The following is a 14,865-nucleotide window of genomic DNA, read 5'->3' as shown; positions in this document are numbered from 1 at the left end:
AGCAATTGTAAAACATCACTTAATTTAAAAAATTTAATGTATAGATGTGTCAAAACAAGTTGAGACCCTCCTTGCTTTAATCATTGTATTATGATCATCATAGCAACCAAACAAGTATCATATTTGAGCATCCATATGATATTGCAAACTTATGATAGAATACTGGCACAAAGAAGTTATAGACCATGCTAAAAAAGTAGTACATTATAATGCCAAACTTTAAAAAAAAAATTAAACATTTTTTGGGGGTAAATAACTAGTTTTAAAATGTTTCAGTTTTTCTTGTTTTCTAGTTCATTCTATGATGGTGAGATTTGGATTTGCCTTAGGTTAGGCCTAATTTTGTTTTTGCTACTTGCTTATTTGGCATTTTACAAAATATAAATTCAGCATATCCTTTGTACAGGATCAAAAACATTGGAAATCTGAGCCTGGAGAAACAACAGTGGTGACTTTGAGAAGGTGAAAACCTCACCTTATTCTCACCTATTCCATCACATCTCACCCTACACTGCCACTGGGAAATGTGAGAAGAGAAGGGTGGCAAAGAAAGTAAGTAAGCCAAGGCACTTATAAACTATATCCTTCTCTCTCTCTCTCTCTCTCTCTCTCTCTCTCTCTCTCACACACACACACACACACACACACACACAGCTTTAACCAGCAAAGAAAATCCACACATCATTACAAACACCTAGATACGTTACTTGGAAGAGGGAAGTTTTGTTTTGGACTTAGGGAGATCAGTTCATCTGAGGAAAGACAAGTATAAGTTATGTGAACATACTAATTGAATATAGTCAAGGACAATTGGCTCTTTTACACCCCTACCGGTCTATTTCTCTCCATCAGACTTCTTTATACTCTGTTAGTCTTATTTAACCCCAGATCAACACTATATGTGGTCCACTTTTCAATTTAATAAGTAGTAACAACAAAATATATCAATCAATGAGTGTATAGGGTAGTCTGAGCATTACCTTTCTTTAACAGAACGAACTCAAAATATATCTGCTGATATGATTGATGGCAAAACTGAGCCTGTGAGAATACCACTTATTTTTTGTACTGTGTAAAAGTATGCTGTATAAAAGTAGATTTTAAGTATAATACACACACACGTTAAGTACACACATACGTACAACTGGAGTGATGGTACTAAAGCTTTCAGCACATTACGGTCATCATAGTTTACATGCACGTTCTGTCCCCTGGGTAGGTGCTAGTTAGGCATTTGTCAATCGGGAGGAGGAGAAGGCCTCTGAAAGGAGGAGGGAGACCAAGCGGGAGAGGCGGACACATCAGAATGCGTCGCCGCTGAGTATATGCGCTGTTTCTCACCAACCAATTATCGAAAAGATTTTATGAGCAAAAGGAGTTCTCATTCTTTATTGATCGTCTCTCCATCTTATTTTCCTTATCCCACCTCTCCTTTGACATTTTCTAATGACTTATTCCTTTTTTCCCCAAAATAAAAATTTAATATCACACTACCAACCAGTACACACTCTAAAACTCACTGTTCAATTCAATATGCTAAGATTTTTTTCAATAGTAAATGCTCAACTACTTTTTGAGCTCTAAGGCTCTAAACATTTTACATGCAGTGTCTACGTACTTAATCCTCATCAAGGTCAACTAAATTATGTTTTCTTTCAAACAACAAAAAACTACTCTTTGCTGAGTTTCTCAATCTTTGTCTTAGTTATGAAACCTGGCAAGCTATTTACAATGTATTCAAATTCTCCATTCAAAAATTTGCAAGAATATCAGAACTAGAATGATAACTCTTGAGGTTGCTATAGAAAATTGTGGAACTTTAGGTTTGGCATTTATTGATCCAAACATGCTTATTTATAGACAGTAAACTGAGGGTCAGAATGGTTTGCCCAAGGTTGCACCGTTAGCTAATTGGATGATCTTGAACTAGAATCCATTTTGTGCTAATTCTATCACATAGCACAACCTCTTTAGCAAATGCTGATTAATATCTTCATAAACTTTTCTAAAACATACATTTCTACACATAGGAAAATAATCTATTGATTATTTTTGCCTTTATTTCACCTATCAAAACATTGGTTAATAATTATGTGGTCAGGCTTCCCTGGTGGTGCAGTGGTTAAGAATCTGCCTGCCAATGCAGGGGACATGGGTTCGAGCCCTGGTCCGGGAAGATCCCACATGCCGTGGAGTAACTAAGCCCATGTGCCACAACTACTGAGCCTGCGCTCTAGAGCCCGCGAGCCACAACTACTGAGCCCGTGTGCCACAACTACTGAAGTCCACACGCCTAGAGCCCATGCTCCGCAACAAGAGAAGCCACCGCAATGAGAAGCTCACGCACCGCAACAAAGAGTAGCCCCCGCTCGCTGCAACGAGAGAAAGCCCGCACGGAGCAATGAAGACCCAACACAGCCATAAATAAATAAAATAATTAAAAATAATAATAATAATTATGTGGTCATAACATATATGATTTCTAAAACGAAAATTTATTTTTAAACTACCTTAACTATACAAGATAGGCTTACTCCTCTTTTATTCAGTTCATGCTTTTAGTAAATTCCTCAAATCACTGTCATTTGACACTCCAGAGTTAATTAGAAATCATCCATATGTGCATAAATATTTTAGAATCATTAGGAGTTCACACAGGAAAGGTACAGTGATGAAAGATTCCAGGTAACTAGAAGCAAAGCATAAGTCTGAAATGAATAAAATTGTATCATTGACTATACCTTCTTTTACATTAGTAACCGGTTTGAGGAGTTAATTAGAATATCTACAATAGATACAAAAATAAATATTCAATAGGATTAAAGATTATTTTGAAAGAAACCGTATTTAGAGATGGAAAATTTTTCTAAAGTAACAGAGGGCAAAAAAATTTTTTTAAAAGCTACTAATTTAACTTATGCCTAGCGTTACTCCATCTAATTTGTTTGATCTTCCAATACTGTAAGTTATGCATCAACATATCATCCGCAGAGCTATTAGGCTTACTGCTCACCGTGGTCTTCAGTAGGATTAGGCCAAAGGATTTTACGAGAGTCACCTCTGCTTTTATTCACTTATTCATTCATCAAATGTTATGTTGAATGCCTACTATGACTCGGACAGTACTGCATATGCTAGAGATAAAAGGTGAGTTAAAACAATTTCTCAACAGTTGGTTTAGTTGAGAGACAGATACTATCAAATTAACTCTCAAATAAATGTACAATTAGAACTGTGATAAGTGTTGGGAAGCAAGGTTTATGATGCTAAGAAAAATTAGCTACGGGATTCCATGATTCTCTACTGTCCCCTCTCAGAATCTCACGCACAGCGATCATCAGTGCTGTTCAACCAAGGAGGATGAATAGGCTTAAAGCAAGTTTAAGTAATTTCTGAAAAATTGAGCCACTAACATGAGTTTCTAAAAATGGATGAAAATATAAAGAGAAATGGGACCCAATTCTAAACATTTGTTAGACTGTTTCTAGGATGTAATTCTCTGCCGCTGCTAATCTCTTTTGAAGGCCTTTTCAGATTGAATTCACAATTTTCCCTCTGTCTTTTTCTTTGTTGATATCTTTATAGAGAGGATTCATGTAGCCCACACCTTTAGGTGAAGATAGAAAGCCTGAGCATTTACTTTCATATAATAGATGGATTCTTAACATCAAAACACTTCAAAAGAGCAAAAATGGTGTTTGCTGGAAAACCCCGAAGCTCAGACCAGCAGTGTGTAGCTATTAAACTAGTACTTTTCCTGAAGCAGATTTCAGAGCTAATTGTTTCTTCTTCTGAGAAATATGGTACCTGTGTGGTCTCTTCACTTTTCAGCTTTGTTATGGGCTGAGCTTTAAAAAACAAAGAAAAGTCTGTGAATTGTATGTATGTGCATGTGTGAGTGTGTTTGTGACATTTGACATTTGAAAAATATCCCTCCTTTTAATATCAAAAATTTGTACAGTTGGAGTAAATTAACCTTTGTTCAATGATTTATCAAAGATAACATTTTTGATTTTAAAACTTCAGCTTTGTTAACAAGATTTTCTTCCAAAACCTAATTTATAAATTTGTATTATTACTTTCAAAACATTCACTATTTATTATTTGTTCTTAGGTATTTTTCATTCCACTCAATTTATATCAAATTTATACCATGTGATTGCATTTCAGGCAAAATATCTGTTAAATGAAACTTCATGAAGTAATGGTATGTACAGTGTATTAGGCAGAATCATGACTTGCCTAAATTTTGCCCATAAGAAAGCTTATTTTGTGAACTATTAAAAGAACTGTTTTCTATTCTTGCAAATTTATCCTAGAAGTTATTAATTATTAGTTTATAGCAAAACATATTAGAATACATTTAGAATACATTTACATAGTGTGCTTAATTTATAAACACACATATAGATAATTAAAAAGTGTTTTTGTTAGCAATAGTAGCATGGGAAAAGACTTTACAGACTTCTGAATAATTTCTACAAATGCTGAAAGTAACCAAAGAGATACTAAGCTTTAACAGTTGAAATTCCTTTGAAAGTATAGTCTGCTAAATTCCAATATGACATTTTTCACCTCACTTATATGCTATCAGCTGACCTAAATATTAATTGCAAGAAAAAAATTACTTTCCAATAAGTTTCAGGTAAGGTTTTTTATTTTTATTTTACTTCCAGAGCATGTGTTTGTTTTTTAAACAGTAACCCTTTAAATTCTGTATCTCTAGGGAACTATTTTCTAATTATTCAATGTATTCAGGCTCCCCTGCATCCGCCACAGTCTGTATTTCTTCACAGATGGATAAAGAATGTTCTTGCCTTTAGTGCTGTGTAATCTTTTAAGAAGGCCAGAGAGGACAGTATTCTGGGGCATTAAACAGAAGATGTTCTCCCTTCAATCATTTAATATAAGCACATGATGTCTATCACCTTTTGACCCATAGTACTTGATTAGTACTAAAACTGCATCCGATACATATGTTTTATTTTTAATTTTCATTTTGTTTTGCACAACATTATGCTCAACTTAATTTAGTTTACATCAGCAACATTTCTAGATGTGGCTCTCTTTGGCTGCCTTTCAGTCTCATGGGCTATATAAAAAAATACATAAATTATTAAGTTTAGCATCATTGAAAACATGTGCATCCATGTAAAAATGTCATATATTCAGTGGCTACCATCTGTGGCTGTGGTAATATAAACCCATAAACGTGCATAATCCTGTATATTGATTCAAATAAACAAAACTTGTTTGGATACATAACCCTGATATTGTGGTTTGGGTAGGTACCTTTTTATTTTGTCAAACATCAAATGGGAAGAGTAATAGAATACACACATTGTTTCGGTTAGTTGGCACTTTCTTCCTCTAACAAACATGATCAGCTCTTTACAGTAAAATCACTGATTCAGCATTGTAGATTGATAGCAACGGGACATTTTTCACATTCCAACATTCGTCATCATTGGAAAATATGCTTTAGTTGTATACATTTTATAATAAAATGTTTGTACTGTTTTGTTAATTGTACCTAGGGTGACTTCTCTAGTATCATTTGTTAGGGATGGGAAGAAACAAATGACAAATAAAGAGAAAGATGTTATTTAATTTTAGTCTGGTGAGAATAAGATGATTGTTCCTCTGTTAAATTCTTTCAATTTAACATCTATTTTTTAATAATCATGATTTAAATAGTTATTTCTGCATATAACCCCAAATACAGCATTCTAAGAACTGGTCACACAAGGCACATATACACATTTTCCTATGATTCTTTTTTTTATATATATTTATTTATTTTGGCTGCACCGGGTCTTAGCTGTGGCACGCGGGCTTCTTAGTTTTGGCATGTGGAGTCTTAGTTGCAGCAGGCTTGCAGGATCTAGTTCCCTGACCAGGGATTGAACCCGGGCCCCCTGCATTATAAGCGTGGAGTCTTACCCACTGGACCACCAGGGAAGTCCCTTCTTATGATTCTTTTTTGGCCTGTTCATATGACAATAATTTTGTAATTTTTTCCATGGAAAGAATGTTAAAAATCAGTCTTTTCTCTATCGAGGTTATTAAAATTTGTATGTTATTGATAATTTAGGAAAGATCCTTTTAGCTTTCTAACTTGTTATAGCCAAGGTCATATAAACATTTCGGATTATTGCAGGAAATTCTACGAAATTTTTTTTCATAAAAAAGCTGTAAGGTTTTAGGACATTTCAGGTTTTCTTTAACAGTGAATAGTAACTATTCTCAATTGTCCTACACTCATTAACTAGAGCTTGAAATGTACCTGTGCAAATCATAGGCCTTGAAGCATAAGCTTCATTAATTTCATATTACATCTACCTCTGTGAAGATCCCATGAAAGAGATGTTATTGTTATTCACATATTAGAAATAAAGACACTGAAGTTTAGAAGCATCAAGAAATTCCCTGCTACTGTCACAGATCAAGTAATATGGAGCATCTTGGATTCAGGGCCAATTTGTTTAATCTGATATGTATCTTTTTATTCCCCCCCAGTTATCTATACCCTTTAGCCATAGTGCTGTGTCTTCTATTTACTTAGAGGCCTTTAAAACTTAGGCCAAACTAGTATTTATTTTTACTCTGTCTAGATACCACTAGGTGATAGTTGCATATGACTGTTATCAAGCCAGACTAATATATTCAGTCATTCATTCATCAAATATATTTGATACTTACTATATGTTTACATACTCCTAGGCTATGGAAAGATAAAAATGAGTGAGAGAGATATGGTCCTTGTTCTCACAGATCTTATAGCCTAGTGAAAATAATGTTTGGAGATTACAGACAAATAATTAAATGAGAAATTAAGATATGTGTTCTGGGACACTGAATTCAACAGAGAATTCAGTACACAAGGAAGTCTGATAAGTGGAGAAAAGTTAATATCATAAAGAAGAGTAAGACCGAGCCAGTAAAATAGAGGATGGCTGAATGAGAGTGTTCTGACTCCCAGGAACTAATATGTGAGGACTCTTCTGTTGTGGTGGTACTTTGCCCAGAAATGTCCTTTGCCAAGAGGTGCCTAAGCAAATACCCATTTATTTGCCAAGGACCAGTAAAAATATTATCTCTTACGAAGTCTTTTATAACACTGCCAAGCAATTAGTTACCTTGATACAGGTGTTTCCTCATTTATACATGGAGGAAATGACTGCCTTTGATGAACTTTTAGCACAATGCTTGCCATAAAGCTGTCATTAATTTTTTTTTTTTTTTTTTTGCGGTACGGGGGCGTCTCACTGCTGGGGCCTCTCCCGTTGCGGAGCACAGGCTCCGGACGCGCAGGCTCAGCGGCCATGGCTCACGAGCCCAGCCGCTCCGCGGCATGCGGGATCCTCCCGGACCGGGGCACGAGCCCGCGTCCCCCACATCGGCAGGCGGACCCTCAACCACTGCGCCACCAGGGAAGCCCTGTCGTTAATTATTATTGTTATCATTTACTACTACTAATCTGTGGTCTCACCATTTTCAGCAATCAGCGGTATCATTCATAGCATTGTATGCTTTAATAATAATCGTTAGTTAGCTAATTATTTTGCCATTTACAGATTTGTCCACGAAAAAAGAAGCCATTCCTGGGCATGGCTGAGTGCCCAAATAGTGCCGCCTGGGTAGGAGTCCCAAAGAAAGACAAATTTTTCACTTACTGTAAAAGGGCATTCAGAGATTCTCCTTTGATTGACTTTCCTGCATGAAAAGTGGAGACTTTGTGAAAAAAAAATCCCTTAATTGGATAAAAGAAGAGGTCTATAGATTTGGTCTCTAGACTTTTCTGACTGCACACTTTTTTTTTTAAATTGAAACGTAAGGTATTTAATTTTTATTGGAGTGTAGTTTATTTACAGTGTAGTGTTAGTTTCTGCTGTACAGCAAAGTGAATCAGTTATACATATACATATATCCACTTTTTAAAATTCTTTTCCCATATAGATCATTACAGAGTATTGAGTAGAATTCCCTGTGCTATACAATATGTCCTTATTCGTTATCTATTTTATATATAGTAGTGTGTATATGTCAATCCCAATCTCCCAATTTATCCCTTCTCCCTTTGTCCCCCCTGATAAACACAAGTTTGTTTTCTACATCTGTGACTCTACTTCTGTTTTGTAAATAAGTACATTGTACCATTTTTTTAGATTCTATAAGCGATATCATACGATATTTGCCTTTCCCTACCTTACTTTACTTCACTTAGTATGATAATCCCTAGGTCCATCCATGTTGCTGCAAATGTCATTATTTCATTTCTTTTTATGGCTGAGTAATATTCCATTGTATTTATGTATGTACCACATCTTCTTTATCCATTCCTCTGTCAATGGACATTTAGGTGGCTTCCATGTCTTGGCTATTGTAAACAGTGCTGCAATGAACATTGGGGTACATGTATCCTTTTGGATTATGGTTTTTCAGATTATATACCCAGGAGTGAGATTGCTGGATTGTAGTTCTATTTTTAGTTTTTTAAGGACCCTCCATATTGTTCTCCATAGGGGTTGTATCAATTTACATTCCCACCAACAGTATAGAAGTGTTAACTTTTCTCCACACCCTCTCCAGCATTTATTGTTTGCAGACTTTTTGATGATGAGGCTGCATACTTCTGAGTAAAAACAATCTGAAAATATCCCAACACATATATATTAATAAATGATATACATTTACTACTGTATTAATACACTATGAAGTATGAATAAAACATTCATAAAATAGGAATTAGGAATAAAATAATTATTAAACATTTTAATGTACTTTTTACTTTTTCATTGGAAGCATACCATTAACTCTCTATGATTTGACTCCATATTTCACATAGTCTTGAAAATTTTGGATACTTTTATGATTCCTTGACATATCTGATGAGATCATCATTGATTTTACTTCATGATTTGCAGTTCAAAGGGTTTACACTTGGTGAAGTTATGTCAGCTCTGCTACCTTTTTTGTATTTCATTTGTGTTTGTAGTAGTGCTATAATCTTCAAAATCAGCTTTAAGGAAATAATTTAATGGTCAATTTACTTTAGATATACATAAAAGTTGGAATACTGTATTTCTGTCATGAACAAGTAGGGTTTAAGGACCCTACTTTAAAGACCAATGTCCTATAATTTTATTTACCATCTGCAGTTAGAGACTATATTATGAGATTTTAAAGATTTTATCCTTCAGGAGACTTTTTTAAAATATGGGAATTCCCAGGTCCTCACTACCATAGATTTGATTCAATAGGTCCTGAGTGGACCCCATGATGTGCATTTTTAAAATACTCATGAAGCGATTCTGAAATACACTTGAAATAGAGAAGTAGAATATATGGATTCTAGAACTGTCTATGCACTTACTTTGGAAATTCTCCTCTATACTTCTTAATTATGATTAATTGTATAACTGTAAGTAGAATAGGGTCCACGTTCACATCTCAAGGGGTATACAGGTTAGAAGGCCACATCCTCTGTAGATCCAGGCTTTCGTGGTGAGAAGCCCTAGGGGAAAGAGGATGTAGTAGTAGCTGCCAGAGGAAAAGAAGGTAGCTTGCTCTATAGAGCCCAGAGAGAAAAAGAAAAGGAGCCCTTTGGGGCATGAAGAGGTTTCTACTACTGAATAGCAGAATGCGTTATGAGGGCTTCTTGGCCAATGACCTCAATGAATTAGAGCTCAGAATGGACACTGGTCATATTCTATTCATGTTTGTATTTCAAGTAGTTTATCCATACCTAGTACACGTTAGTTCATGAATACAGGATGAAGGATATTCTTATTTGCTCAGCAATATATTACCAATTCTATAGTTATTCTCTATCATATAATAATTATATGCAAGTTCAGTTAATTTCATAGATCCAATATATCTAGTAAAAGTAATTAGATAATTAGATGAAAATATCTATTTTAAAATAAGATTCCTAATAGAAGTATACAGTGTCATAATACATGCATCCACACATAGGTATGCACTTGCAGGAAAGCTATTCCAGATGGTAGAAGTCTTTCAATGATGTGAGTAGGAAAAGAATATATCCTTATCATTGGAGAGATAGTAATACTGGTGGGATATTTGCATAATTCTGTAATTAGGCATGCAAAGTATTTCCTATTATACCTAGCATGTGGTTTAACCGCCTCAAAGGAAATTTGTGAAAGAAAATTATTGAAAATACTTTGAATTATATATTATTAATACAGAAATAAAAAACACACTTAAAGTCTCCCACAACTGGCTCAGGATTTTTTCATCAATATTATCTCAATTTTGTCAATAGGAAATTTCAAGTCATCAAGGCTTAAATATGTTATCTGCTATGTCATTAGCAAATTATCAGTAATCTCCCTCTCAAATATATTTGTTTCTAAATTTAAAGATAAAAACAGTACTTATAAAAAATTATTTAATGTCATCTTATTCTTTCAGGTGCTATATTCTTTACATTAACAACTAGCAATATACCCTAGATGTTCTGAGTCAGATCTGGACACCATGTGTCGTGGCCATGTACCTAAACAATTCACTCCTTTAGTGACACTTTGGTTTCTTGGCTATATCAACAAGTCAGCTTAGAAACATTTCAATAAAAATTACATGTGGGTGGCAGAGTTTCAGGGTCAATTTTTTTTTATCTCTGGTCAAAGTTCTATTCATAAATTTACATTCAATTTATCATTACGTTATTTCTGGCCACACGTCTCCCAAAGAGAAACAAACAAAAAAAATGTTTATTGGCACCTAGTCTTTCCTCATTTTGATTCACGCTTGTTGAATGGCTCAAGTCAGTCATATATTATCGGAAGAAAAAAAATGGTTTCTGATTGAAAAAGCCTGAGATTTTATCTCAGTTCTGCACACTGGTTACTGTGTAACTTGGAGCAACTCATTTAACCTCTCTGGGTTTTAGCTTTCTTGTATGTGAAATTAAGATAACAATAATACCTGCCTTATCTGCATTTTCTTATACTTAGAAGGAATTAAAAAGATAGTAGAGATATATATGGGCTTTGTAACATTTAAAGGAGACTACAAATTTAAAATTAATGTTTTACTCTTGCCTGATAAAGAGACAGTGCTGTTTGAAAGACAGCTATTGAGACGGTGTTGACACAGAATGAAAGGAGCTCTTTCCTTCTTTGATCCAAGTAGAGCGATCACTTAAACTCAGGGTACAATCAGTTGGTTCAGGTCAGAGGGGCCAAGACCCGATTATGGAGAATCATGTTGCACAAACTGTAGGACAAAGATTTCAACAGAAAACTGGGTCAGAGTGGTGAATAAGTCAGAGCAGCAAACTACACTTCTTTTTTTAAATAAAGGTCAGGGTCAGGCAGAAAAGTGATGGGAGAGTCCAGAGGGCCTTTGGCCTCAGATCTTTTCAGGAAGACCTACACTTCAATATCATGACCCCAGCAGGGAAATAGTCAAAACTAGCATGGATCTCATTTAACCATCATTTAGAAGAAACGATGAGTCCTTGTCTAAACTGTCCATTAATTAACCAGGCAGTTTCATCTTGGACAAAAGATGCCCATGTTAGGAAGAGAAGAAAATATTAGTAAAAAGCAACTCAATAAAGAATATGAATAAAATGCAAATTAAATGAAAAAGGAGGTAAAATAGAAATGCAGATAACACTCTGTTGCTTGAAGTAGAAACTGCATCATTTTAATAGTTAAGACTCCAACGTACCCTCACATTACAGCTGAGAAGAGCAAGCCTTGAGAGGAATAGATCATATGCTAAAGTCCACATACCTACCAGGATTTGAAAACTTTTATCTGTTGTCAGACCTTGTGGTCTTGAATTCTACATCATACTATCCAAGCTGGTTGTCAAGATGCTCTCATTTGGTGATCACCAATGATAGTTTATGATGTTTGGTGTTCTCAAAATATAAGTAAATATAAAACAGATAGTGCTCACTTCGGCAGCACATATACTAAAATTGGAACGATACAGAGGAGATTAGCATGGCCCCTGCGCAAGGATGACACGCAAATTCGTGAAACGTTCCATAATTTTTTCTCTAATAATTAGTGACAAAAAAAAAACAGAAAAAACAGATAGCTAAGTGTGTAACAGCTCAATTCCTCATATTATATCACATGAAACGTATACACAACACATACAAATCTCTCATGTAAAATGTCAAATAATGCTGTAGGTATCTTCGGAAAAAGCAGGAGGGAAAATCTTTATTAAAATAAACTTAGAAATCAGTGTTATGAATAACACAAAAAAAGTAAAGAAATTATAACGCTGACTTAAATGTCAAATTCCCTTTTTACAAAAACCATATTCTATAATTATAAAGTTTCAACCTGGATTTTTTTTTATGCCTCTCAAATTCATCGCATGTAGGTTAATAGCCATCAAGCAAGTCTTTCCTGAAGGCATGAAACAGAGGCAAACAAATATAATCATTGCAGATAATAAAACTCCTAAGGTTGCAGTGAGGTTTGGAAATCCCCAATCAAATTTAGCTGTATATTCTCAAGATGTGTACATTTCTAGTCCAATTATCCTAATGTGTGTTCTCATTTATAGACTACACACCCTTAAAACTAAAAAAAACTGAATGTCTTTATCTCTCAAATTTATTTTGCTACCACTTTCACCCACTGAGAAGCTAAACATTTTCTTGTGTTTATCCTTTCTACAGTGAGTTGACCTTTCATTGAAACTAAGCTCTTTTCTAAGTAGCTAGAGATAAAATTGGAATTTTGTATTTAAATTTCAAATTACTTTAATGGAGAAAAATTACCTAAGGTGGGTGTTTGGAGATAGGTAGAAATTAACCATTCCAACGCAATGCCTGTATTAATAAATAGTCTCTCCTCGCCCCCCTTTCTCCTTCGCTACACACACACAAACACACACACACGCACACGCACACACACACACACAGGCCGACTAATAACTAAAGTTAAATTGACCTGTCATTTCCCTTTTTTTCTTTTCCACTGACTTTTTTTGAAAGATAAATTCAGTTGATTCACTTTTCTGTGTATGGAGCAACTGAGCTGTTGTAAAGACATGGGTAGAATTAATTGATGCTTTCAAGGCTGAATTTGAGAAAATGTTTATTTTCCCACCCTTGACCAGTCATGACATAAGTAGCCCTCCTCTCTGCTTCACGGGAGGGAAGGACTTACCCTGAACTGCATTTTGGTCTCCAGAGGAGCTCCTGCACTGGGAGAACACCATCGGTGAGGAATGTGACCCTAGCCTAGGGGCTGGGAGCTAACTATAAATTTGTACTTCTGCTGCCTCTGCCATGCTGTTCAGGGAAAATTTCCTAATACTACAGTGATAAGTGAGAAAAGGGCTGGTGCAAATGTCATAGTCTCTTAAAAATTATTTATGGGTCAACAGATTTTGGCCTAACTTCTTGATAGCACTTGATAGGGGAAGCTATGCCTTTTACTTCAGAAGCACACTAATGGCCTGGCTTTTCATTTCCATAAAAACCACACAAATTGGACTGTTTAGAAATTACTGAATATTAGAGCGTAAAGGGATAACTTTACCTTTATTTTTACTTTATAGGTGAAGGAACTGAAGTCCAGAAAATTTAAGTAACTTGTCTAAATACCTGCAGTCATCCAGAGGTAGGGGAAACCCTGGAATCCTGGTAGGTGATTGGTGCCGTGTTCTTTACTCTACAGCACAATTCTTCTTCTCAGAGAAATGCTAGGTCACTTTGTAACTTAGAGTACATGGCTTCACGTTTTAGTGGAAACATGGAGTGGGAATGTTATAGCTGAAAGAATCAATAAGTATACAGTTCATCTAGTGGAATTTCTTCATTTGCAGTTAAGAAAACTGAGGCACAGAAAACTTGCATAAAGCAGCAGCAAATTTGCCTAAAGTGATGGATGTAGAAGGAGAATATGCACATTTTAACTAATCCCCTATTAGCTGTATCATTGTTTAGTAGATTATTTTGTTCACACGTTAGCAAAAACTCAGTCATACCTATGCTCATCCCTTCTCCTCTTTGTTCCAGTACTCTACCTTTTTCCCTGCCTCAAGTCATTATTTGAGTATTATGGAGAACAGTATTTGTTAGTGTAAGGATGATTTCTTAAATAACCCCCAAATTCCCATGTCTTAACACAATTAATTATGGCTCACATATCAGTCAGCTGGATACAGTTGTTCCCAGTCAGTGGGCAATTTCATTCTCTGTGGATATTTGGGGAATCAGGCTTCTTCTCTCTTGTGGCTCCTTCATCCCCTAAAGTCTGGAATCCTGTGCATCCAGCTGGTAGAAAAGACAGGGAAAGTGGAGATGACACACCTCTTTTCAATGCTTTGGTCCATAATAAGCACACATCAATTCTTTTGTGTTTCATTAGGACAAACTAACATACATCCCCTTCCATGTGCAAGGAGGACGGGACTGAAATTTTCAGTGATAACTCTGCATGTTTAATGGAAGGACACAGATTTCTATAGACAGCTATCCATTTCTAGCGAAATAGTACATAAGTAAAGTGCTTCAATATTCTTGAGTTTTAGCTTTGCCTACTAATGAGTCATTCCAAATATCACTTCCTAAAGGACACATAGTAGACTTTGGGCTCATATTCAGGCTTTGGACCTTATAATGTAAATTTTCTAAAACAGTTCTGCTTGCTATGGTTTTTGTTTCAGTATAACAGGAACATGTATGAAATGAAATTCATTATTTTATGTTAAAACTAATCAATCTCTACCTCTAACTAGCAATTCACATGATGGGCCTCTCATTATACCACAGACAACTGTTATATTTGACCAGTTTCCATACAGACTCAGTCATGTCTTACTAAATACACAAATTCACATTTTCACTAGAGC

At 35.3% G+C, this 14,865-nt stretch overlaps 2 non-coding genes across 2 annotated transcripts; one reads left to right on the top strand and one right to left on the bottom strand.

The window, feature by feature from the left end:
- Window positions 1–5,888: 5,888 nt before the first annotated feature.
- On the bottom strand, window positions 5,889–5,961 carry TRNAY-AUA (transfer RNA tyrosine (anticodon AUA)). Its single transcript has one exon. It is a non-coding gene; the product is annotated as a tRNA-Tyr (tRNA).
- Window positions 5,962–11,935: 5,974 nt separating this feature from the next.
- Window positions 11,936–12,042, top strand: LOC115802247 (U6 spliceosomal RNA). Its single transcript, XR_004022666.1, has one exon. It is a non-coding gene; the product is annotated as a U6 spliceosomal RNA (small nuclear RNA).
- The last annotated feature ends 2,823 nt before the right edge of the window (window positions 12,043–14,865 follow it).

The sequence above is a fragment of the Delphinapterus leucas genome, chromosome 9 (assembly GCF_059928025.1).
Source record: "Delphinapterus leucas isolate spDelLeu-1000000601 "Yukka" chromosome 9, BTC_Dleu_Yukka2, whole genome shotgun sequence".
Lineage (NCBI taxonomy): Eukaryota > Metazoa > Chordata > Mammalia > Artiodactyla > Monodontidae > Delphinapterus > Delphinapterus leucas.
The sequence above is the reverse complement of the archived record's forward strand: the minus strand, read 5'-3'. Positions and strand labels throughout refer to the sequence as shown.